Source organism: Stegodyphus dumicola, chromosome 5 (assembly GCF_044657685.1).
Source record: "Stegodyphus dumicola isolate Sdum_Otavi_A_Nest chromosome 5, ASM4465768v1".
Classification (NCBI taxonomy): domain Eukaryota; kingdom Metazoa; phylum Arthropoda; class Arachnida; order Araneae; family Eresidae; genus Stegodyphus; species Stegodyphus dumicola.
The window spans coordinates 35,527,676-35,555,613 of NC_140772.1; the positions used below are offsets into that span (position 1 = coordinate 35,527,676).

Genomic DNA, 27,938 nt, shown 5'->3' on the forward strand with positions numbered 1-27,938 from the left:
TAAAACAAGAATGGCAACACTTTTATTTCAATTCCTCATTTCGAATAAATACAATTTTTTTTCAAGCGAGATTTCAGTTTTTATTAAGAAAAAGCCTTAAGTTTCATTTGATGTTTGATTCTGAGCCTTAAGCAAAACACTGAAATTGCAAAGTGCAGATTTCAGCCCACTCCAAATATGCTTCCCAAATGACGCAGAAATGAAGAAATCCTCTCAGCAAACATATCTGGTCATTAAACTCCATTTCTTATTCTATCCGTCTAATCGAGCCCTTGCAGTTTGAAATATGTACCCAGGTCCTTCTTTCTCTTCGTTATACCCCAATGTGCAGTTTCCAAATTCTATCGAAAGAAAGGATTGAGTTTCAGAGATACAATCTAAGCTGTGATAAAAAAATCTCATTGAGTAAGAAAAAAAAAATGATGTATTTTAACATAAATGGGAATAAACTCGGGCAGAGATAAAGTAACATATAAATGTAAAAAAAGTATAAATGGGAAAAGTATAATAGTGCTTTATTCTATCACTATCATCTTTACTGCATGAATGAATATTATTCTGGATATTTTTCAAAGTTTTTTTTTTAATATGTAAGAACAGCGAATAAAAAACAGAAATAATAGCTTTTGTAGTTTAATTTATCAACTTATTATTTGTAGTTATTTTATCAGCTTTGATGGCAAGCAATTTTATTTCCTCCCCCCCCCAAAAAAGGAACTTTATTATCTTAAAAAAAATTCATGACTTTCTCAGCATTTTTTAATAATTAGATAAGAATAATTTTCTTCGAAAAGAGCTGAACCATAGTCTTCTGTCCATTGCTTCTTTAAAAGTGCCATTTTGCATGAAAACAAAATTTTTTAAGTAGCAGACGATTATTTACACTTTCAAAAACACAGCTGTAGTTAAAAAAAATTCCAAGCAGACGATGCTTTGTATAGCAAACCAAAGTCGTCTAAAAAATGTGCGTCTTAGAAATGTTATCACCTTTCTAAGACGACTACTTCGCTGAAGATAAAAAATCATCCGGAACCAGGGTGATCGTCTTATTATTATCTGTATTTCAGAAATAGTTGAAGAATCGAAGGACTATAAATTAAAAAAAAAAACCTTGGAACTCTTCCGTGCTAAATCCCGACCTGATTTAGCACAGCGAAACTTATAATGAACTCCTACAAAAATACTGGCTGTGTATTATTGAATAGTTTAAAGAATACAGTGTCTCATAAAAGTGATGGGACACTTGTGCTTTACAAAAGGAAACTGTAGTAAAATAAATTAAAAAACACGTAAAAATTTTTTGTGGGTGTGTTTCATACTTAAATATAGTAACAATTATTACATGACATACATTTTCTCAAAATATTAAAATATTAATTTAATAAAAATACAATTGTTTAGAACGGAGCAAAAAATGGCTCACATAAGTGATGGGACACTTACTTTTCCATCAAATATTTATCCAAAAATTTTACTTTTTAAAAGGTTTTAATATTTTGTTGGATTTCCTTTTACTTTTAAAACATGATTTAATCTTCTTGGAATGGATTCGACTAATTTTTTTGTGATTTCTGGAGTGATTTTACCCCATTCTTCTTGAAGCACCGATTTTAATTGTTGTTTTGAAGAAATGGTGTGTTTGCGAATTCTTGATTCGAATTCTTGCCAAATATTCTCTATGGGATTTAAGTCTGGAGATTGTGGTGGTGTTTTTATTATTTTAGGACAGTTATACAGCAGCCAGAGTCTAACGTTCAAAGCAGTGTGCGTGGGGTCATTGTCCTGGTAGAATTTAAAATTGTTATGAAAATTTAATTTTCGCGCTGAAGATTTCAAATTTTGATTTAAAATGTCAATATACTTGTACTGATCCATTACACTGTCAATAAAAACAAGATTACCAACTCCAGCGGACGGCATACACCCCCATACCATAACTCCTCCTCCACCATGTTTTGCTGTTGGCACCAAGTTCTGTTTTCGAAATTCTTCCCTGGGTTTTCTCCACACCAAGATTCTACCGTCAGAACCAAATATATTAAATATACTCTCATCAGCAAATATAACTTCATTCCAGTAATCAGAATTCTTATTTATGTTGGATTTTGCGAAAGCCAGTCTGAGTTTTCTATTCTTTTCACTTACGAAGAATTTTTTCCTGGCTGCTCTACCGTGATATCCAGCAGATCGAATTACTCTTCTAATAGTCTCAGGTTTAACAATTACTCCATATAATGCTTGTAAATCAGCAGCAACTTTAGGAACACTCATTCTTGGATTTTTTTAAAATATTTCGAACGATAATTCGCTTTATTCCATTGGATAGCTTTGATGGTCGGCCAGGTCTTCTTTTATTCTGAATCATATGATTCTTTTTATATCGTTTAATGATATTGTAAATTGTTGAATGACTCAAGTTAACTGTTTCAGGAGTTTCTCTAATAGATTTTCCACGTTCAATATGCAAATTAATAAGTAATTTTCTAACTTCAGGCAAAGTTTCATTTCGTTTAGTATTCATGGCTGCACAGAGCTAAAAAACACAAAAATTCCAAAAAAAAACTGGAGAGAAATACTGCAGACGATTTTACAAATTATTGCCAATTGCTTTTGAGTAAAAATAAAAACCCAAAAAATATTTTTATTGTAGTACGTAGTAGTATCTAATGGTGTCCCATCACTTAATGTGAGCCATTTTTTGCTCCTTTCCAAACAATTGTATTTTTTATTAAATTACTATTTTAATATTTTGAGAAAATGTATGTTATGTAATAATTGTTACTAAATTTAAGTATGTAACACACCCAAAAAACATTTTTACGTGTTTTTCTAATTTATTTTATTAGTTTCCTTTTGTAAAGCACAAGTGTCCCATCACTTTTGTGAGACACTGTACGTATTACTAGACCAGATGACAGAATGTATGACTTTAAACAATTAATTTGCCAATGATAATGGTAATTTTTTAAATTATCGTAAATTGTCTCAAATTTTGAGTGTATGAACTTTCAATGAATAATGGCGTAGTATATGTATCGTATCCAGATGTCATAAGAAGAAATGTTGTCCTTCATTTAAGCGATGGGGGGAAATGAAATCTTTCATTTTTTCCGTGTTGGCGTGAAACAAAATAGAATTAATCCTCTCGTGGCGATCACATCTGAAAATCAATAATATTTCTGAGAACTTCAAAAAAATCGGTGCTGTTATCACCTTTCTAAGACAACCACTTAGCTGAAGACAAAAAAATCATCCGGATCCAGGGTGATCGTCTTAGGATTATCTGTATTTCAGAAATAGTTGAAGAATCGAAGGACTATAAATTTAAAAAAAAAAAAAAAAAAAAAAAAAAAAAAAAAAAAAATCTGAAATGTTTCAGATTTTAAATTACGTCCAAAGGGGCGTTTTTTAACATTTTGTGTGTTACCTTTCTTTATTAAATATAATGTTCCTCGCACTTAAACCATAAGATCCAGTGCAACAGCAATATCGTAAAATAGTTTTAAAACGAGCATATCTTTAGAATTTCCGATACAGAGACTCACGCGCTGGAGATAAAAATGTTTTTTGTGCACAACGTTGCCATTGCTCGCTTTGAAATCCTTGAGTTTGTTAATCAAAAATTCGTCAAAGTTTTAAAAAATAGGAAATCGATCATAAAACAAATTTCAAATTTCAAATTTGGTCTTCCACATGCTCATATTCGTTGGAGGATTACGTTATTCAAAATTCGATGACTCTATGTACCGTTGTTTTATCACAATACGAGAAATATACATACATTTATGCAGATTTTTCATTATTTAATTTCTTCAAATATAATGCAGGACTCTAACATTTTGTGGCAACAGTTTGAAAAGTGAACCGACATTTATGAGTCCGACGCAAAATGCCAAAACGAAACTAATAGTCCTTCGGGATTCAAATCCCTTTGGACTAAAAAAAAATCTTGGAACTACTCTGGACTCTAGCCATTATCAATAGTTTTGTCAAATTCATTCAGTCTTTATACCACAATAAATCTTGAATTTGTTGTAAATCATTTCTACTTATTGATTATCAATATTTCAGATTTAGTTTGACAAGCTTATTACAGTGGTACCAATACGCCACGTAAACATAACGGACTTTAAGCAAAATATCTTTCGAGCAATTCAACAGCCTTTTTTTTTATTTCGCATGTTACTCTTTCACTAAATTTATCAATTAATAATACAAAAACTTCATTGAAACAATTACTTTCTTCGGGGGCATAGAAGCATTCTCCTGCTAAATTAGAAAACGGAAACAATATGATAGCTTTAAAGTAATATCAAGGAAATATGCGATGGTGTTTTAGAAATTACAAAAAATGGTAATAAATATATCGATTCTAAAATTCAGGCTGACAATTTAATTTCAAATATTTGTTCATGTGAGTTCGTTTGCTGTATTAATATTTGGTACAACATCTTAAATGACATAAATGTTGCAAAAGAAATGAAGCGGAGTTCAAAATTTAATCTAAAACCAATTATAGAAAATTTCGATCTCATTTGCAAAAGATTTGAAGAATATCAAGAAAATTTAAACGTTTGCAAACGTTATTATTTCTGCAAAGGTTATCTCAGTATAGATCTCGTTTTACCAAACGTTTTGAAAGAACAAAAGAATATATATATGCATAAGGATGATGCATATATATATTGATGCATATATTTCCTGATGCAAATAATGCGTAAGGAAACTTAAAATTGTACTTTTATTCCGATTTCAGACACTATACTATCAGAAATTACAGAAAGGGTTAGAGCCGAAAACATCGCGGACGAAAACATGACGGAGAAAATAACGCAAGGCGAAAACGTCGTGATACAAAACATCGTGGGAGAAAACATCGCAAAGAGAAAACATCGCAGTTCTAAAACATCGTGATACAAAATATTGTCGTCCAAAATAAAGCGGTTCAAAAATTTCGCAGTTTAAAAACATCGTCGTCGAAAATATCGTGGTAAAAAATAAAGTATCTACAAATCATCGCATGACGATAACATCGCAGACATGCTTTTTTCAGGCTTTAATAATTGTAAATGGATATTTCCATAATGATTTGTGAGCGCAAGATGAAAAGAAGGATAATCTTTACTTTCATATTTTTTATGAACTAATAATTTTTTGCTGAAAAAATAAGAGGGAAATTTTAGCATAGAAAATTAAGGCAACTTATATCACTTAACTGAATTTTAAACTGACATAGTTAACTAACAAAGGTCATTAATAAATCATTTTTTATAAAATTTTTACTGGTAATTTTTCATTAAAAGTATAATCTAAAAATGTTTAGAAAAAGGAAGTTACGTAACTGCATGACCTTATGTATAAAAAATTGCTAATTATGAGATTATTTTCTTCACTTTTGTCAATCTAATACTCTTATAGTGAAAATTATTTCTTGTTCTGCTTCAGTTTATTCTTAAGTATTAAGTTTCCTTCTTACTTTTTCAGCAAAAATTTATTAGTTAATAAAAATATGAAAGTAAAAATTATCTTTCTTTCCATCTCGCGCTCACAAATCATTATGGGAATATACATTTACAATTATTAAAGCCTGAAAAAAGCAGGCCTGCGATGTTATCGTCCTGCGATGATTTGTCGATACTTTATTTTTTACCGCGATATTTTGTACCACGATGTTTTCTCTTTGCGATGTTTTCTCCCACGATGTTTTTTCCCACGATGTTTTGTAGCACGACGTTTTCGCCTTGCATTGTTTTCTCCGCGACGTTTTCGCCCACGGTGATTTTGCCGCGATGTTATCGGCGGACACCTGCAGAAAGATATTGCTGAATAATACAGTAATGACTCAGAATCTAATTAAAATAATGGAATATGAAAAAAATTAAAAAATGGGGTAGGACTGATTTAAATACTGGAAACATATACACTTTAAACTCAGCGGCAATCAAAATTCTGAAAAATCGAAAAACTGATGTCTCAGTTTTAGAAACTGTGTTTTAGAAATAAAAGACTTTCTAGAATTTTACTACAGCTAAAAAAATAGTGCGTATTCACGTGTTTTAATAAAGAAATAATGTGTTATTGTGATCGGATGTTTTCTTACGTAAAAACGATAAGCATTAAAATGCAATTATTAAAATGTTTTTGTAGATAAGGAATGTTATCTACCAGCCACAATGATGGCCTTAATCTGGCTGAAGATAATAAAAGCACGTTTTCAAGCGGCATGAAACTTTACGTCAGTAAAAGATATAAGACGATTATGAGTGACTTTAAACAATTGCACTTAATATATACTACATAATTTTGCACGGAGCAGATATGTTTTAATCATAAGACCAAAATTTATCAACAGATTTTTCAATTGTGATTCAAAATGTGATTGACATAAAGAAGCTCTAATTACAGCAGCTTTATGCACTGTTGTGCTTAATGAACTAGTTTTAAAATTTTATTTTTAATTTCCTGTCATTCTGTTCCATGCAACATACTTTTAAGAAACAACTCACGATAAAATATTTGCAGATACTGCAGCAGGGAGATAGCTTCCGCTTCAAGTGGTCCCCCACATGTGCATGAAACGGCTGGGAAATGGGGAGTCCACTGGCATTTTGTCTTAAACACCACACATCAGTAATTTGTGGCGTTGCACATCAGCCTAAGTTGGCTGATCACTGCAAAGACAGCAACCAATAAATTGCTGTTGAAGGTAGCACATACAAATCGCACGGATTACAAAGTTGTTTCAGCGAGCTGTCTAGAAATGATTCACGAGCAAAGAAAAGCCACTACATATGCCTCTATAATTAACCGGAACACCATCCGATCGGTAACTAACTGCTTCCCGATCTTTTGAACCTCTTTACTGGGGGAATTATTGGTCTGTCCGGAGCCAGTCTACATTGTGTGGATGCTGTTACGTATCTAGGGCTTGCAATACCAACAGCAGGCCGATCGCACTGCAGACTTCAAGCTGATGATAACCCTTCTATTAAAATATGTGAGATGAGTAAGTTGAAGTCTCTGATGTCTGTCTCTCCGGCAACCTTCTAATTTCATGTTCTTGGTTGCGTCAGACGATGGTTTTCGTGTTCATGTAGCTTTGATTAAACGGTTTATACGGCTGCCAGTTACAGCTTATAATACTATTGTATTCATACGGCGTCCCGCCAAAATTCGATCATTAGCATATCAGATCGCACTGGATTATTTACGTAGTTTCACGGTTGCAGTATGTTCTTTTCGAGAAAATTTCATGGTCCATAGGAATACATGGAGATTTTCATCAACATTTGGTCTCTAGTCTTGATCTGCTTCTCCGTGGTCACAATAAACTTGCCTTCTTAGTAACAGTCATATGTACTGTATTATTTATCTAGTTTCAAGGTATTTTTTGTGAACAAATTTCATGGCCCTAAGGAATTACAAGGATATTTTCACCAGTATTTCATCTTTAGTCTTAATCTGCTTCTCTGTGGTCATAATAGCTTGCCTTTTCAGCAGCAGTCATCCGTACTGGCTTACTTTTCTGTTGAAATGTCTTCGGAAGTCATGCGATCTCTGTGGCTTCCAGTATCAAAGTTCTAGACTAGCTATCTAGACTAGCTCTCTTCTAGACTAGTTCTAACTATTTTCTTAAAGACATTTTTAAAGTTATAAAGTAAATTAAATTGAGTGAGTGAGTGACGGAGGACGTGGGCACCATCCCTCTACCGTTACGGTTAATAAATTAAATTGAACTCGATTAGACTATAAATCTAAATTGAATTTGATTAATACCGCTTTCGTACCATGCCTTCGTGGTGTAGTGATCAGCTCACTCGGCGCGTATTCGAGAGGTCCGTGATTCAAGTCCCAGCGATGGCATTGCTCATTTTTCACTTCTCCAGGTTCAAAAAACGCCTAATATCGCTACAAGTCAAGTTCAAGGAATGATGTATAGCAGGAATTCACATATGTAACAAAAATACATGTATATGTCAGTTAACTACAGTTAACTGCAATTCACAACTGTACCATCTCTTTGACAGATTCGTTGAAACATAAAATACGTCCTTTCCATTCCTGCATGATAGTTCAAGCCCTCAAATTGCTTAATGACCTTCCAGAAATTATTAGAGCATAGCTCGGGCATTTTGTCTCAACTGGTGTATGCTTCGCATTAATAGATTGCCACATCTTCCAGTATAAAACGCGTCTCTAAAGAATACACCTTCGTCAATAAATCCGGGATGAATAAAACAAGTGTTCTCTGAACTTACAGAAGTGAACGTGTAGTTTATGAGTTACATTGAACATCAGTAACAAGCAAATGAGTTCTCACTTAACAGATACGCCAACAATTTGTGCCTGAAGATAAATATAGAACATCTGGTGAAAATACAATGGACAAAGTGAAAATTACGATGCATGTGACGTTGAATATCATAGATAAGCAAAGCTAGTTTAATGAGTGTCCCAAAGTAAAGTTCCAGTGCATTTTGAGGCCGAAGATAATACAAAATTATACAGAGGCATACAGAGGAAACCATGAAATTTACGAGTTATGAAACGCTGAATATCAAGGACAAAGGATGCAAAGGCTAGCTGTGCGACAGTACAAGGTTTTATTAATCCGTTGAGCGATAGCCTAAATATACGGTAGGAATTCTGGTAAAAAAATCGTCGTTTAAGATAAGCTGGAGTTAACAGGGTACTTCAGACCATAACTGGTATCCTCTTACTACTAATCACCAATGTCCTGCAGCTTGTAAACTATGTATGTTAAGTTTCACACTGCATACCTCAGGCGGTGAATGACACATGCCTTATTTGAACCATTCATTATCGTCTGCCGTCTGTTGTAGTCTGTATGGAGAGCACGGAGCCAGTTTAAAAGTATATGCTAATTTGTTTGGATTTTATAGTATTGCTAGTATAAACTTTTTCAACGTTATGAATCTTTTAATTAATGACAAGGTAACATTTTCAATTTTAATTTCGTTATTTTAGTTTACTGATTTTTGTTACTTAAATGAGACATACTAAATAATACGTTAGCTGTCATCAGATTAGGTTTTATTTAATGTACCTTCTGACTAAATGGAGTCATATGAGGGAGAACAAGTTGTTTCTTGCCACATTAAAATACTTCTTACTTTTTTTCGCGTCTAGAATGCCCTCCTTGGCGTAAGCGACTTTATTCTGAGACACACTATATAACAAACAAGTTTCATTTCCTATATCTGCTGTTAATAAACAGTTAAAATCTACAGTATTTGAATCATTTGAAGAAATACTGATGCAGGACCTTAAAAACAGATGATTTCATTTTCAAACACAGGATTTAAGCTCAAGTGTACACTACAATATTATAAATATTGTTGCGAATTTATGCAAATATTTCTCTTTATTTGATTGTGTTTTGGTTTTGTGCATTTTTATACATTCTAGGGTAGTTTTTATTAGTACATTTACTTAGAGAATTTTAGGATATAAATTTATTGTCTATTTTTTTAGTCGAATTTGTGGCCATTCATGCTTTTAAGCGTTTATGTAATGCATTATTTTGCAGATTCTGAATCCTGTAATGGTCAGCCGATCAATGCTTGAAATTTCAAGCTAGCTTAATTACAGCTTGGACTTTGGCAAGAGTTTCTTTGCAAGACTTGACGACGATTTTTGTGACCAGTTAGTGATACGCCAATCTGCCGACATCCTAGGAAACGTGTTTTCGGAGTTTTAGGAGCGATTTCTATCGACGCTTTCAAAGATGCTTAGATAACAATTTATGTATTGTCTGCTGTGGAGCCAAGAATCAGTTCAGTTATTTAGTTCCAGTTTAGTGCGATTGTTTTGGGCTTCTATTTGTTGGGCAACGCTTTAGACATCACTTAGTAAATGATTTTGAAGATCGGCAGTATTCTTCGTGTGCTAAGAATAAGTCAACTTATCTATATTGTTCATCTTAAATTACTTAACTGCAGAGTCGTAGCTAGGGTTTTCAGCGCCCAGGGACAACTGAAGATTTTGCGCCCCCTACTGCTTGCCCAGGATGGAAAACATTTAATTCCAAAATGTCGTAACATCAATTTGGCGCCCCTTGGATTCTGCGCCCGAGGACAGATGTCCCCCCTTGCTACCCCTCTAGCCACGCCCCTGCTTAACTGTTATCTTGTACAAGATATGGCTACTTTCAACAAAAGCATCGCTTTCTTGCTGCTCATTTGGCGTAATTATTAAAGAGATATCTGCGAACGCATAGCGTATAACAGTACGTTTCTTTTCTTTATGATTTTCTTACTGTTTTCTTCTCTCCGGTTTATTTTATTGTAAGAATGTTATATGTAATGTAGTACATAACATGTGATATAATTGTCAGGTGACGTTTTACGTTACTGGTTAAATTTCCGGTCATTAACGCATAACGTTACGTTTCAATAAAATGAAAAATTAGAAGTGGTTTGTTCAGCAGCGCTGCGGGTTGATCAATGTCTGTAACAATTCTAATAAACCAGTTTTCTTCCAAGGATACATTTTATTTTTATTGCTGTTCTTTCACAATAACTTAGTAAACAAATCCATATGTGTGATGAACTATTTTTCACATTTTACGCCACGTTTATGAAATACTTTTACGAGGGCTATCCAGAAAGTAGATTACGTTTTGGAATAAAAAAATAAACAAAGTATAGGAAACAAATTTTATTATATACAGATGAAAGCCACACTCAAATACTACTTTTCTACATAGTCACCATACAAATTAAGGCATTTATCGTAGCGATGTACGAGCTTGGAAATTCCTTCGTCGAAAAATTCGGCCGCCTGCGCCTTCAACCACTTCGTTACCTCTTCTTGCAGCTGTGCGTCGTCATCAAAACGCATTGATTGCAATTTCGTTTCACAGTTCACATGTTTCACCCATGTTTCGTCACCAGTAACGATGCGATCGAGTAAAGAGTCACCATCCTTATGGTAAGCGTCCAAAAAGTTCAACGCTGCAGCCATTCGCTGATTTTTGTGGTCCTCTGTCAAGATTTTTGGAATCCATCTTGCACAAAACTTGTGGTAACCAAGCTTTTCGCTGATGATTTCGTGCAACAAACTTCGCGAAATTTGTGGAAAACTCAAAGAAAGTTCCGTTATTGTGAAATTTCGATTTTCACGGACTTTAGCATCGACTTTTTCGAGAAGTTCGGCGGTCACTATGCTGGGTCTCCCACTTCGATCTTCGTCGTGAACATTGGTTCGGCCATTTTGAAATCTTATGACCCACTGACGCACTCCACCTTCAGTGATAATGTTGTCCCCATACACTTCACGAAGCTGCCGATAGATTTCTATCGGTTTACAGTTTTTTGCAGTCAGAAACCTTATTACTGAGCGCACCTCGCAGCTCGCGGGATTTTCAATTAACGCAGACATTTCAAACCGTCACAGTATCTGAACGGAGCACAGCACGAACCTCTCACTAGCACGGCTAGATGCAGACTGAGCTGCGCAACGCTCTGACCCCAAGATGGCCGCGCTAGCCCCGCCCCTAGCGGACACAGACGGAAACGTAATCTACTTCCTGGATGGCCCTCGTATCTACGCAAGCTCATTTCTATGAGCTATAAATGGAGTATAATATATCTGCTTAATGACATAAATCTTGAGTGATGCTATACTTGGTACGAACACAAAGAGCAAAAGGTGAAACGTATAAATTTTTAGAATCATTCATGAGATATAGGATCTTTACACAATTAAACGGTTCTCTGGACTTAGAGTCCAGAGATATGTATCATTGTTAATCGCCTAAAAATAAATACATTAAGAGAAATAATTATTAAATCATAAATTATTGCTTATCTTAATTAAAGGCTTAATGCATCTAAAAACAAATAATTAATTATAATAGAATTTAAAATTGCGTTTCATATTAATTATAAAACTAATATTAATATAACACATAAGGATAGACTAGGAAAAGTGTAACACAGACATGGGCACCTTTTACGGCTGCCAGTCAAAATCAACCAAAATGTGTGTAGACTAGAATAAACTAGAAGAGAAACACGCTAATGTGACAATCAAAATCGTAAAAACAACCTTGTTATTAGCGTAAGTATATTGAAACACTCAATCGATTTCGAGGGCAGCTAAAGGTCCCTCCTCATCAGGAGAAAGAAATACCTAGAAAGAAGAAAAATAAAGGGGAAGGAGTCTCAGAAACACGTAGTCCTTATCAGCACTGCACGTGGTTATAACCGGATTTTTAATCAGAGTTACACTGGCCGCCTACTTTTACTGAGCCAGGCTATCTGATCAAACATGTAACACAAAGGACAAGAAAAATTAGCGAAGTTAAAAATAGGGAGCGAGGGGCAACTGCACCTTCACGCTCAAAATCTGAACTTCGAATAATGGAAAGCAACCACTGAACGGATTTTTATACCCTCTTGTGTATCAAAATGTGTGTATTAAGAAGACGTTTCGGCTCAGTGTTATTTTCATTTTATAACAGTCTTTCTTGTTGAATATTAAGATAAATTTTATTAAAAAATAGTTACAATACGCTTTAAACTTTCAATACAAGAATTTTCTAATTTATTACAATAACAAATTCAAACTAATTTTCTCTTCGATATCAACGACTTGTCGGACGCTGAATTTGTGACGTAAGTATAGTGAAATCTGGCTTCCAGACGTCTTAGACGAATTCAAGCACCTGAATATTTGGTAGTTAAGCTGCTCTCAAAATGAATTTCATATGGGAAAATATCAGCTCGCACTTATCAGTTGAACCGAATGCGCACAAAATGGCAAAGTCAGTTTTTTGGATCGGAGTTGCCAAACTTAGCCGATTTCTCCTTGAAATTATGTTATGCTACTTTTAAAAAAATCTGATGTGTACACCACATGACTTCCTTGTACGGAATATTAAATTATACGCATTTTTTCTTGAATTTCATTTAAATTGATTGGATTGAATTAAATCTACTTCGTCGACAGCGCATAAACCACAATAGAATAAATGCACTCTTTAAAATTCACTATATTTGTTTACTATACCGACACTCTGAATGCACAAAATTTATATCATTTGAAGAATTATCGTTGCCACATGTTCTATTCAAATACTATAATGAAGCTAAAACGATGTATAAAAGAAATTAAGCAAACAAAACAGAAAAGAAACAGTTTTTCACAGACGATTTAGTATTTCTCATTCCATTAATTCAGCTCTCACTTCGCGACAAGGCAAAAATACATAAAAACTCAAAATAAAAATAAAAATTACGAAGTAAATCATAAACACTTATTTCCTCGAAAAAATTCCAGAAAGGATTAAGCATGATTGAATTCACAACAATAAATGAAGGCATTATTTTTGTGTTGCGAAGCTTAGTCCCTTTAGATTGGCAACAAATCTACAATTCTTCTGTTTCAAATGTAAACATATATGTCCGCCATGTTATTTAAAACTTAACCGCACTTAAACAGCTTTTAAATTGTTGATAATTGCACAAATATTGCTTCCAGAATTACGAAAGGCATAAAAACCTTAACCGGAAGATAAAAACAACTTGATTCAATCATTTTTAAAGCAAAAAATGTACAATTTACAAACATATAAAAGTAAAGATACTGAGATCACTGAGCCGGATAACAGAGTGGATATATATATAAATATATTTACATAGGTTTGGTGCGGCCGATTGCAACCAAAATACGAGGTGCACATCTACATGTTATAGCAGTCCTATATATAAAATTTCAACGTTCTGAGGCTACTCGTTTTTGAGTTATGCGAGATACGTACGTATGTACGTACATAGGTTCGTACAGACGCCACGAAAAATTCTCTTTAGAATTAATTTTAAAGCAGTTTCATAATTTTTTTGGAGGAAAGGTGTCTTTTATTCTGTCCTTACGCACAGATATCATGCAAAAACATCGTTAAATTGCATTCGAAAGCGGTCAAAGTGGATATTTTCGTTGAAATATGCTGCCTGAAGCTTTTCGCGATTACAATACTTCCTTTTTACTTCGTACAACGAAGTAAAAATGCATGTTCGTTACTGCAACCTTATTTTAACATTGTAATCAAACAAAAATGTTATTGTTACTATTTATTTCGATTTATTTTTTATGTATTCTTCAAGTGCTCGTTTTATATTCATGTTTTATAATTTATTTTTATATATTTATTTTCAGAACTCAAATGGGTCATTTGAAATTATGAGATGGATCACTCGGTGACCCAAGGTACATACATTGCCGAGGCCTAGTATAAGACAAGGCGTATCTAGCAATTATTTATGTCTGCTTAGGGGTATCGGAATGATTTATTGTTACAAAATAGAATCTCTCATTTTGCATAACGTATGAAAAAACCCGATGTTAAAAGGGAAGTAATTAATACAAAAATGCATAAATCCATTCAGCAACTTCTCTCTTTGCCTCTGTATTGAAATGTGTCTTATGAACGGGTGTCATCATGTAATTTTTTGATTAGCAGATCAATTTAGGTGGCGAGAGGCTTGTTCCTCATTCCATTCAGAAAATTTAATTTTTTTAAAGCCCAAAGGGGCAATTTGCCCAGAAGGGATATTAATTTCGTTTTGGCATTTTGCATTCATTCACTCTATAAATTGTGTTTCACTTTTTAAATTGTTGCTACCAAATATTAGACCCCTGCATTATATTTAAATAAATTAATTTATGAAGAATCTACATGAATGTATGTAAGTTTCTCGCATTGTGAAAAAACAATGGTACCTAAAGACATCCAATTTTGAATGACGTAATCCTACTGCGAATATGGGCATGTGGAAGACCAAATTTGAAATTTCGAATTTGTTTTATGATCGATTTCATATTTTTTAAACTTTTTATCTCCAACGTGTGGAACTGTGTATCGGAAATTCTTTGCTCATTTTAAAATGATGTTGCGACATTGCTATTGAACTGAATTTTATGGTTTAAGTGCGAAGAACATGATATTTAATAAATAAAGGTAATGCACAAAACGTTAAAAAAACTCCCCTTTGGACGTAATTGAAATCTGAAACCTCCAAGTTTATTTTTTTTTTATTAATTTTTTGTTATTATTTTGTTTCGAAATGTCCAGGCGCGGTAAGATAGCTTCCTCCGCAAAGCAGTTTTAGGGTTGCCATAAAATGGCAAGGGAAGGCAGAGCTGCCACATTTGGCAAGAAATCGCCCATTTGGCGACAAAATTGGCGATATGCCATGGGCGGATTTAGAACCTTCTGGAACGAATTCTTACCGATTTAGCCCAGAATGTTCTCGAACACAAGCAAAAAACTATATAAGCCCTGCTGGTACGCGGAGAGTGAGTGTGAGATAGTGAATCTCGAGTTAGTCAGTCCGTGCGGAGTCGATCGAGTGAACAGCCGGGCAGCGAGTGCCGAGTGGGTCGTCGAGTGCATCGAAGAGTCTCTTAGTGTATCGTCGAGAGAGTGTGTTCAGCTCCGGGAACGACTGAACCGAAGAGTCGGGAGCTGTGCTGTGTGTGTCGTCGAGTGCTTTGCGAGTTGTAGCGTGGAGAGTTTCGAGAGTACGTGGAGTTCCGAGAACGACCGAGCAAAGTCGGGAGCTGTACTCTGGTGCTTTGCAGTGAAGCTATCTCCACCGTTATTGCCTGATAGTGTGAAGACTGTGTCGCTGATTGTTCCAGCGTGTTTATAGTAGATCTTCGACGACTGTAAAAGTGTTTTGGAGCTATCCTGATAAATATTGGTAAATAAATTGTGTTTCGATATTCCATCAAGTAGTGTTTTCATTATTCACTCCAAATCCGCATGAACTCCGTACGAACGTGAAGGAAGAATATATATATATATACGGACAGGTCACAACAGCATCCACTTAAAATGAACTTATGAATTCCCCTACTGTAGACTGTTTACAATTCACTATCTTTAAAGGATTTCTTATGTACAAACGAACTTATTTTTCGAAGTTGAATTTAGCTTACACTAGGATAGCGTTCTTACGCGGGATCCTGAAATAGCAAATTGTGATCGCCTGAGCCGAGGATATAACTAGACGGTTAAAATAGAACTTCTGAGTTCTTTAAAAAATATCAAGAGTATTGAAAAGAAACTTCCGCGGTAAATCTTTCTTATTCAGTAACAAAAACGTTTTGTTCCTAAGATCTCCCTCAAAATCGAGAGAGTTTAGTCAGAGTCTGCGCCCACCTAAAGTCGCATTTTTGTCTAATTTTACACTGGCTTGCTTTTTTACTTCCTTGTACGAAGTAAAAAGGAAGTATTGTAATCGCGAAAAGTTTCAGGCAGCATATTTCAACGAAAATATCCATTTTGACCGCTATCGAATGCAATTTTACGATGATTTTGCGTGATATCTGTATGTAAGGACAGAATAGAATACTCTTTTCCTTCAAAAAAATTATAAAACTGCTTTAAAATGAATTCTGAAGAGAATTTTTCGTGGCGTCTGTACGAACGTATGTACGTACGTGCGTACGTATGTATCTCGCATAACTCAAAAACGAGTAGCCTCAGAACGTCGAAATTTTGTATATAGGACTGCTATAACATGTAGATGTGCACCGCGTAGTTTGGTTGCAATCGCCGCACCAAACGTATATAAATATATTTATATATATATCCACTCTGTTACCCGGCTCAGTGATCTCAGCTTCTTTACTCTTATATGCTGGTAAATTGTACGTTTTTTGCTGTAAAAATGATTGAATTATGTTGTTTTTATCTTCCGGTTAAGGATTTTATGCCTTTAGTAAATCTGTGTGCAATATTTTTAGAATTAACAGCAATTTTAAAGTTGTTTAATTGCCGCTAAGCCTTTTTTAATGGCGGCTATTGATGTTTACATTTGAAACAGGAGTCTAGTGGATTTGTTGCCAATCTAGAGAAACTGAGCTTCGCAACAACAAAGATAACGCCTTCATTTATTATTTAAATCATGCTTAATCCTTTCTGGAATTTTTTCGAGGAAATAAGTGTTTAAGATTTACTTCGTAATTTTTAATAGAGATATTTTGAGTTTTTATGTATTTTTGCCTTCTCGCGAAGTGAGAACTGAATTAATTAAATGAGAAATACTCAATCGTCTGTGAAAAACTGTTTCTTTTTTTTTTTTTTGTTTTGTTTGCTTGATTTCTTTTATACATCATTCTAGATTTATTATAGTATTTGAATAGAACATGTGGCAACGATTAGATAATTCTATTCATTAAATGATATAAATTTTGTGCATTATGAGTTATAATATGAACGAAATATATATGTTAACTGTTATATAATTATTGGATTATATAACAGTTAACTTGGTTTCCGTTATAAAATTATTATATAAGTTAACTGTTATATAATTATTAATACTGTTAAGTGAATCTAGCGCCAGAGTGTCGCTATGGTAAACAAGTACTAGAGTGAATTTTAAAGAATGCATTTATTCTATTGTGGTTTATGCGCTGTCGGCGAAGTAGATTTAATTCAATCTAATAAGTTTAAATGAAATGCAAGAAAAAATGCGTATAATTTAATATTCCAATTTAATATTCCAATACAAGGAAGTCATGTGGTGTACACATCAGATTTTTTCAGTTAAACTAGCATCGTTACGAAACTGCACAGTTAACAATTATAGCACCTCCCTGGAAAATTAGTTGAAGTATAGCTTGTTTTTCCAGCTCTCTCAGGATACTTCGAGGTATCCACACCTTCATTGCCCAGAAGTTCTTAGAGCTTAGTTGGAACATTTTGCTTTATTTACTACATAACTTGGACCTTGCACTAACAGACTGCCATATTTTCCGATCAGTAAATTGCCCCCAGGGTTATATCCTGAGCTTTCATAAAGGACGTGCTGCTGAATACCAAATTAAAAAAAAGTTATATTTATAAATGACAATTAGAATTGCATGTATTCAAAGTTGAATGTAGTGTTTGCGTAGTAACGTACTATTAAATAATGCACAACATTTAAAATAATCAAATGCACACAATAAAGATTTTAAATTCATCGGATTTAAGGTCTGAAATGCTAAATTGCAAATTTAAAGTTTATCAGATTTACGGTCTGAAATGCCGAAATGAATTTTTTTCTTACAAAATATAATAAATAAAATTAGTTTTATTAAAAAAAAAAAAAAAAAAAAAAAAAAAAAAAAAAAAAAAAAAAAAAAGAAAGAAAGAAAGAAAGAAAGAAGGGGGGGGGGAAATCTGAAATTTTTCAGATTTTAAATTACGTCCAAAGGGGCGTTTTTTTAACATTTTGAGTGTTACCTTTATTTATTAAATATCATGTTCTTTGCACTTAAACCATAAAATTCAGTTCAAGAGCAATATCGCAAAATAATGTTAAATTAAGCATATCTTTAGAATTTCCGATATACACAGTCTCGCGAGCTGGAGATAAAAGTATTTTTTTTTTCTATATAACGTTGCCATTTCTCGCTTTTAAAGCATTGAGTTTGTAAATCAAAAATTCGTTAAAGTTTTACAAAATATAAAATCTATAATAAAACAAATTCCAAATTTGGGATTTCAGATGCCCATATTCGCAGTAGGATTTCGTCATTCAAAATTCGATGGCTCTGTGTACCATTGTTTTATCACAATGCGAGAAATAGACAATCATTTATGCAGATTTTTCATTATTTAATTTCTTCAAATATAATGCAGGACTCTAACATTTTGTGGCAACAGTTTGAAAAGTGAACCGACGTTTATAGGAGTCCGACGCAAAATCGCAAAACGAAAACAATAGTCCTTCAGTGACAAAAGCCTCTTTGGACTAATAAATAAAACTTTTATTTAGTTTTATCAATTTCAAAGCTTATATCCTAGAGTTATAGTCATCATTATATAACATGTTTCTAGTTTAATCAGTAAATAAATGATGTTTGTAGAGTCACTAGGATTTTTTGATGAGGGAGACGTAAAAAATGGGAAATCCTCTCACCGGGACTCGAACCTGGACCTGTCGAATGCACGTCGAGTGTGCTACCGTTGAGTGTGCTACCACTAAGGCATGCTTGAAGGCAGGGAGAAAATAAACCCAATTTCGGGCTTCGCCCACTTCTGATACCTTATCTCTTAATCAAGCCACCACTGCCCGAGCGGTAAAGTCGCTTAACACTGGTAGTTCGGTCCGAGGTTCGAATACGGCGAACGGGCTGGCTGCATGGGCGTTTTCGGGGTTTTCCCCATGTGTAACGTGTATACGAGCCCGTTTACCTTAGAAAGTCCTCCACGAAGGCATTCCTTCCCTTAGGCAGATAGCCCTAGTGTGCTTTGCCGTAATTAAATAAACCAAACCAAACCAAATCTCTTAATCAACTATTAATTCATCATAGTGTAGTAACAGTACGGTCATAAGTATGAGGATGATACTGCTGTGATTTCAAAACTATTAAATTCGTAATTTACTAACCGTAAACCGTAATTAACTTTCCAAACTTCGTGTAAGAAAATTGTAGACACACAGCGCTAGTAAATATAGTATTGTTAAAGCATCACATAGGGCCTCTCTGGGATATAATCTTATTTCAATGGTTTTGTAAGAGTAAGAAGTTTCAGAAACGCAAATATAACCTGTTATAAACGAGTGCTCTCCAAAGTTAATGTAAGCAAAGCTCAGGGGGGTAAGTAAAGAAATACTTGGGGATACGCTATCACGATCACTTGCCAGTGTAATGATCGTGTTTCACATGAGGGCGAGGTTTTTTCATTGGTCGGATTTGTCTGGTTTCACTAGCGTCATGGGAGCTCAACATCATGAATGTAACGACTGTAAAGCACATGCGCACTTGTTTCAGTAATATAACATAACATAAAACTATACTATAAGAGGTACAACTTATATTTTCTTATTTAAGGGGACTCGGTACCTTTTGAATGATTTTTTTTTATTTAAGCACTTTCATCTACTTTTTATGAATAATATTAAGTGGTTTTATGAGACAAAATGGTTTTAAGCTGAAAAAAGCATTTTCTTGCTATTAATTGTTGTTTAATTTGAATTTTTTTTTTAAAAATTCAACAATTAAAAATTCTTTCTTCTTCCTCAATTTTCAATATTTTTGCTTCAAAATTTTTTATTGTATTCATAATAGTGTTCTTAATAACTTTACGGATCGATTTTTCAATTAATGAATTAGTTTCTGAGAAAAAAATAAAAAGCACATTTTTATATAAAAATTTTAAAAAATTATGATTTCAGTAACATTTTTACTTCCAATAATTTTTCTTTTTATTATTTTTCAAATCCCATCCTTGATTCTATTTAGTATATAATTTTAAATAAGCAGTAAATTTATTAAATAATTTGGTCTATATCTGAACAAATTTTAGGACTTTAAGTAAAAGGATATATTAAAAAATTGCAAACTGAGAAATCGCAGTTTAAAGAATGTAAATTGTCTGGATAGTCATTAAATCATTTCCAATTTCTTAAAAATTTTATTACTGAATTTCGATACATATGTATATTTATATTAAAACTTAGTACTGCTCAAGTGATTAATATGAATATAAATTACAAACTTTTGTTTAAAACCTTATCTGGCTAGAAATATTGCAAAAATATCATAAAATGCAAGTAGAATTTTCCTTTACCTGTTTTTGTTTTTTAAAACACGCTCAAAACAATTTTAATGCATGAATTAATTATAATATATTTTCTAAAACTCTTATAATCATTATTAATAATATTAATTTGTCGTTTTATTCATTTTTTAAAAAGCAAAATTTGAAATTTTAACGGACATAAAACATTTTTATTTAAAACTACTCAGCAGCTTATGTGATTTCTTCTCTTATTTTAGCCATTTGTTCTCGTATATAAATTCAATTTTAAATTAATTTATGTGCATTTTAATTAATTAAAAAGTTTAATGTTTGTTCCAGCACTATTTCAATAATGCTACGGTCAGAAATTTGATCACTTTCATTACACCACCTCTTTCTGTTCGTATCTAATCACAGATAATTTCAACTTTTGAATAAATATAGCATTTTTGTTGACTGATAATACATATAAAATTATTTGCTGAGCTCAGTATAAATATAAAAACTTGCCAGTTTAAAGGTGAAAAAAATTTTTTTTCCATGTTTAATTTGTATTTAAATAAATCAGTATATACGCATAAATAGAGTTTTTTGATAGTTGGAGTCACATTTAATTACACTCCTTTTCATTTACACTGATTTTTAGTAAGTTACTGAAAAAATTAAAAAGTAAAAATAATAATAATAATAATAATAATAATAAACATTTAAAGGGGTGTCAAAATTTTAAAAACCTTTTTATAGCATTTATTATCGTCAGATCATTTCAAAATTCCTCTTCAGTGTAGTAAGTGTATTACGGCACGTTTTCAGCAAAAAATTGAAAAATCGGTATTTTCATTGATTTTTGGGGTACCGAGTCCCCTTAAGGTACGCGATCAAAAAGTCTGGAGATCCTTTGGAGACTGTTGTTAATTATAATCATGATATTAAGCACTAATGAAATTTGTTACAATCGAAAAATATCAAAATGTTATTGAGAAATGCGTATATTTTAAACTGCTGTCTTTGTTGCACAGATAATCGATACACCATTAACATCTGGAGAAAAGGAAAATAAATTTTACGTTATTGCATGGGTTTGCAAACAGACTGCTATTTTCTCAAAATCGAATTTATTTTACAAAGTTAGTGCAATAACACCTGAAACAGCTGAAAGAACTGTTTCAGGTGTTACTGTTTCCATCTGCAAATGAGAAACGACTACATAAGAATGAACGGTGCAAGAAGGGATATTTTGAATTTATTCTTTTAATAAAAATTGAATTTGAAACTCTAATAATATTGACTGATTAGTACACGCAACACGTCTCAAAAAACAATGCAACTGCTTCTGAGCATTTTACATCTGAATAAATGTCTTTTAATGCATAATTCTGCTTTTCTGATTAAATAGCTGTATTGTTAATTTTGGTTATTTGATTACTCTTAAGTTGAACAAATTAATTTTAGCTCAAAATTTAATTAACAGTACATAGGAAACAAATATTTTAATGATTCTATATATTCACATTTTACGTTTTAGAATATTTGCATTTGTTAATTAGTTTCATTTGTAAAAATTTAGCCCCTAAGTTGCAAAGTAATGTTAGTTTCACTAACAGACAATTAAAGCACTAAGATAAATTATTTTTTAAGGTACTTTTACAACAGTTTTTAATTTATAATCAAACGTACTTTTCATTGAAGAATTTAATTTGAGATAACGCCTGCGCAAAATTCAGCTTTTTTTAAGATATTTATACAGTAGCAAATAATGTAGTGCATATAGAAAAATCTTTAAAAATGAAGCAAAGGTCGGCCTTAAATTTATATAAGCCAATTTACTGAGCGAAAACGCATCGCATACTCTGTAAACGAATTCCCTCCTTTCAGAAGGACTGAAAACTTCCGTCTTTTGTTTGATAGATGATTTAGCAAGTATCTTATCTATTAGGTTTGGTATATTTTATTTAATTATGGCAACGCACTGGAGGGCTATATCTGCCTGTGGAGAGAGATGTCTTCGTGAAGGACTTTCTTAAGAGGAACTGGTTCGTATACACGTTACACAAGGGGAAAATTACGAAAACACCAATGCAGCCAGCTCGTTCGCCAGGGTTCGAACCACAGACCGAACTACCAGTAAGAGCGGTAAGAGCTAAAGAAAAGGACTGCCCACCTGGCACAGCTGCCTTATGGCTTCATGGTACCTCCTCCTTCAAACCACAAACGACGGCCTCCAGCGGTCCGGCCGTGCCCGATATAAAAGATATATATAGAATTTAAAAATTTTTAAATACACGCCGAGGAGCTGAAAGGGTCCGGGCAACTAAAAAGGTTAGTAGAAAAACTAAGACAAATAAAACTAAGAATAAAAGTGGCCGCTAAGCTGATAAACAATCATACAAAAGAAGAAAAGAAAGTGCAAGCTGCATAAACATAAAAGGAAATATGGTTAGTAGAAAATAATAGAAAAAGAGCAAAGGCAAGACAGGTAAAACAGGTATAATAATGAAAAGCTTCCTACACCATAACCAACTGAACTATTCAAACCGTTGGAAAGATCAGTGCCGATATAATCACTGAAACGCTAGTTCTCAGTGATTCTAAATGATAATATAAAAAAAATCAAATTATTATAACAGTGTAGTCTAAAAATTTACAATTTCAAGAAAAGTTATAAAATAGCTGTTCCAACAGATATACAGAATAGTGAAAGGTGTTGAAAGCATACATAGAACATTGGTTGTACGCCTCCGCGTGCTATAAAAGTTTTATAATTTAACATTAATTGTTTTTTAAAGAAAGAAATCATGAATACAAATGTAATAGCAGTGTTTAGACACAATAATCATCACAAATACACAAAAATACAGATATAAGGTCTTCTCTTTTTGATATATCAGAAATCAATAATAAATTACGGTGAAAAACAATGCAATTTTCTTCACAGCTAACATGGAGAAGTAAAAATCTTAATTCCAAGCACAATAATCCCCACCAGGAAGCCGGTTTAGACAAACAAAATACAAAAATTAATATACATGCCTTCCCTCGGGCCTGAAAAATATACAATAAAATCTCAAAAACACAATTAAGTGTCAATCAAATATAAAAGCATAAAATACATAAAATACAATGAACAGCAAATGCTAAAACTACAAAAGCCGAATATCTATTGGTGAGTACCCAGTAAATAAAATCACAACGTATATATAAAAGATACAATAAAATCAGTATATAGTTAAAAACATCAAGATAAAAACATACAGCATAAATACAGAAGTTAAAATTCAAAGAATAAAACAAGAACAGTTCAAATATTATATTAAAACCCCACATTTAATTCTGTTGGTATTGATATACCCCAGGACGGCCTCTGCAAAAGATTGCAATTTTTCGAAATCAGGAACAGTATTCATAGAAATTCTAAATCTGTCTCTCAAGGCCTTAAAAATTATGCAATCGAAGACGAAGTGGTTCGTATCACCAACAACTTTACACACCGAACAAATATTGCCATTCTGCACATTAAAACGATTCAAATAATCTGGAAAGCGACCATGAGAAGTGAGAATTTGATTCAAGTCGATATTGTTAAAAGTTTTCATCTTTTTCTTAATGCCAATATATTTTAAAAAGCGTTTATTTTTTCCGATAAACTCCAGTCATTTTTCCACTCTTCAATATAGGTCTCCAATATAATTCTATTTGCATGTCTTCTGGAGCCTGAAATCTCGATGAAGGGAATATTTTCAGATTTTGCTGCTTGTCTGGCGAGCACATCCGCCCTCTCGTTACAGACAAACCCCACGTGGGCTTTAATCCAATGCAGGTTTAAAGAACTGATACATGAAATACTTTTGTATAAAGACTTAATATTAAATATAGTATAGTTGGAAATAATTGGATTTTGTAAGTTCTGTAGTAATGATAAGCAATCACTACATATATTAATAACAGATTTCGGAGGCAAACTACGGTAGACATACAAAAGAGCTTGTTCCAGAGCACAGCTCTCAGCCTGGAAAACAGAGTTATATTTATTCAACTTATACATATAATTATCAATCTCAACACCATAATAAAATACAACAAAAGCGGCTCCAAAATTACTGTCAATGCCTGACCCATCCGTATAAATTTCATACATATTATTACTAGGTAAAATTTTATCAAAAGAACACATAATATTTTTAGAAGGATGAAAAAGTAGTCTATTAAATTTGTCATAGGCATTTTTAGTGATTAATTCATTTACAAAAACTTTGAATTCCAAATTTCCAGATCTTAAAAGAAATCTATCAAAATATAATTGATATAAAATTGAGAGGGGCGGAGTACCAGCCAGAACAAAGAGAACCTCGGAGGAGACCGTCCTGAAGCATCTAGTGAGTAACCGAACTACCGGTGTTCAGCGACTTTACCGCTCGGCGCTTGTGGGAATCTAAGCTATTAGAAATGTTTCCGATTCCATTATTAAACTTACTCTTCTGCCTAAGGAGAATAATGAAGCTCCTGGAAGAAAGAAACCAATGCTATATTCTCTCAAAATGCATATAGTTTGTATGCATGGTCTCTAGCATGGGTCTAATTTCGAATTATGTCTAATTTTAAAATACAATTTATCGGGCTTCACTTCGATAATGTAGTGACTGTAGTGACATTAGGTATTTTTGGAAGAAGGCAAGATGGAAAATGAGCAATGCCCTCGCCAGGAATCGAACCACGGACCTCTGGAATACGCGCCCAGCATGCAGACCACTACCCCACGAAGGCACGCTAGCAAGGTGGGAGAAATACCTTATATAATCCCCTTTTTAAAGGGCGGCTGGGGTTTTTAGGAGGCCCAATCCCAAAATCCTGGGTGGGGAGAATTATCATCCACCCCCCTTTTAGTTCGGGCGCCACCACTTAGAGAGACACTAGGAATTTTTAGAAGCAGGTAAGATAAAAAATTAGCAACGCCTTCGCCGGGAATCGAACCGCGGACCTCTGGAATACGCGCCCAGCGTGCAGACCACCACACCACTAAGGCATGCCAAGAAGGTGAGAGAAATACCTTATAAACTGACCATAATTAATATAAAGGGAGCTGTTTGTATGATAGCTGAGTTATGGGCAGAGGTTGCCGGATTTACACAAAAAAATATTAGCGGGAACTTGGGTAGCGAGTCCCAGCCTTCAGCAGAAAAAAATGACTGAATTTTTTAAACATTCCTACCAATGATATGTAAAACTTTTATAGTAAATTGACATATTTAATTAATGATTATTTTAAGTATAAAAAAGATGCATTTTCATCAATTAATTTTTTTTTAATTCTCCGCTTTAACCGGCATAACCTGGTGCCATTTAGGCTGGTTAAGAGGGAGTCTGCCGCCCAACCGGTATAGTAGTTAGCATCGCTGACTGCCGTGCCGATGGGCCTGGGTTCGAATCCCGGAGAAGGCATGGATGTTTGTAAATGTATGTGTGTCGGTGCAGCATGGCGGCATTTCAAATATGCGGCGAGCCGAAAGTGCTGTCGTGGGGTTTGGTGGAAGAGGACAGGGGTGGAAGACCCTCGAACCCATCCCCCCCCGGGGTGCTCTCCATCAAAATTGGGGGGGGGACTGAGTTAAATCCCAATGTCACCTGTAAGGTGCTCAAGGCACCTTACAGGTTTATAAGGTATTTCTCTCACCTTCTTGGCATGCCTTAGTGGTGTGGTGGTCTGCACGCTGGGCGCGTATTCCAGAGGTTCGCGGTTCGATTCCCGGCGAAGGCGTTGCTAATTTTTTATCTTGCCTGCTTCTAAAAATTCCTAGTGTCTCTCTAAGTGGTGGCGCCCGAACTAAAAAGGTGATAGATGATAATTCATAGGCAGGCGTATCTTGTGCCACGAGGAATTTTGGTTGTCCACGAGGGCTCCTTGCCACGAGGAATTTCGTAGGTTGGTCTTATGCTGCTGTCAGACTGAGCATAAATAACAACAACAAGAGCGAGTTTACTGTATATTTATCACATTTTATTATCCTTATTTGTTTATTTACTGAATTTCCTTATTTTGTAGCTATTGTAATTTTTCAACGAAAACGTTTTAAGTCTGCAGAATGCAACAATCTCAGAATTAATGAAGAATTTTTTTACCTTTTGGTCGAAACTCTTAAATTTTCATGCTTACAGTCAAGTGATTTAATAAACTTAGTTGCTTAACTCCCTTACAATAAACTTACAGAAAAGATATTGATGCTTTATAACGTAAGATAAAAGGAAAAGATAACATGTCTCAAAACCTTTACATATCTATGAACCCGTGTTTTGGCGGGTTGCCATTACAAACCTTAGAAAAGTGCATTTTCGAAAAGGTTTACAGTTGTACTCATTGTCAACCTACTCCTTTTATCACAGTGAAGTAGACTTGGCTCTAAAGATACGCTGAAATATTTACCTGTCGTCAGTGAGTTTATGGGGGAAGTGATAAGGAAAAGCGATTAAGGAAAAGTAAAGGTACGCACTTGATTTATGATTTGGCATACAGATGTATACAGGGAAACAACGTGACAGTGAAAAAAAATTTTAAAAACGTTCTGTTTGTAGTTTATTTATATTACACATTAAATCATGATAACAAAAATGTCAACTAATTCCTCTGGAATCAAACTATAACAGCAGACTGCAAAGTTAAAAATTATTAATTGTTAAACACCACCGTGTTTCAGTTTCTTGAACCGTACTTTCAACGATTTCTTGTTTCCGCAATTAATTAGAAATCCAAAATTCCTGAAACATAGACCAACAACGCGTTTTAACTTAACTAAGTTGAACTTCCGATTGGAATTTACCCTGCTTCAATTCTTTTTCCTCCCTCCCGACAGCTTAACTTAAAAAATCTGATGTATACATCACATGACTTCCTTGTACGGAATATTAAATTATACGCATTTTTTCTTGCATTTCATTTAAACTTATTGGATTGAATTAAACCTACTTCGCCGACAGCGCATAAACCACAATAGAATAAATGCATTCTTTAAAATTCACTTTGTTTACCATAGCGACACTCTGGCGCTAGGTTTACTTAACAGTGAATCTCTGGCGCTAGGTTTACTTAACGAAAGCGGTCAAAGTGGATATTTTCGTTGAAATATGCTGCCTGAAGCTTTTCGCGATTACAATACTTCCTTTTTACTTCGTACAAGGAAGTAAAAAATGCAAAATATTGTAGCTTTTGATGATAGTTATAATCAAATTATTAAATGCAAACTACTGTCACTATTTTTCGTAAATATTTCTTTTTTAACAGTGTTATATTTCGTTCATATTATAACTCAGAATGCACAAAATGTATATCATTTAAAGAATTATCTAATCGTTGCCACATGTTCTATTCAAATACTATAATAAAGCTAGAACGATGTATAAA

The 27,938-nt window shown here is 33.7% G+C and overlaps 1 long non-coding RNA gene across 1 annotated transcript; it reads right to left on the reverse strand.

The window, feature by feature from the left end:
- On the reverse strand, positions 1 to 26,869 carry LOC118197367 (uncharacterized). Its single transcript, XR_004759577.2, has 2 exons — positions 26,663 to 26,869; positions 1 to 341 (listed from the first exon to the last, which is right to left on the reverse strand). It is a non-coding gene; the product is annotated as an uncharacterized LOC118197367 (long non-coding RNA).
- Between the last annotated feature and the right edge of the window lie 1,069 nt (positions 26,870 to 27,938).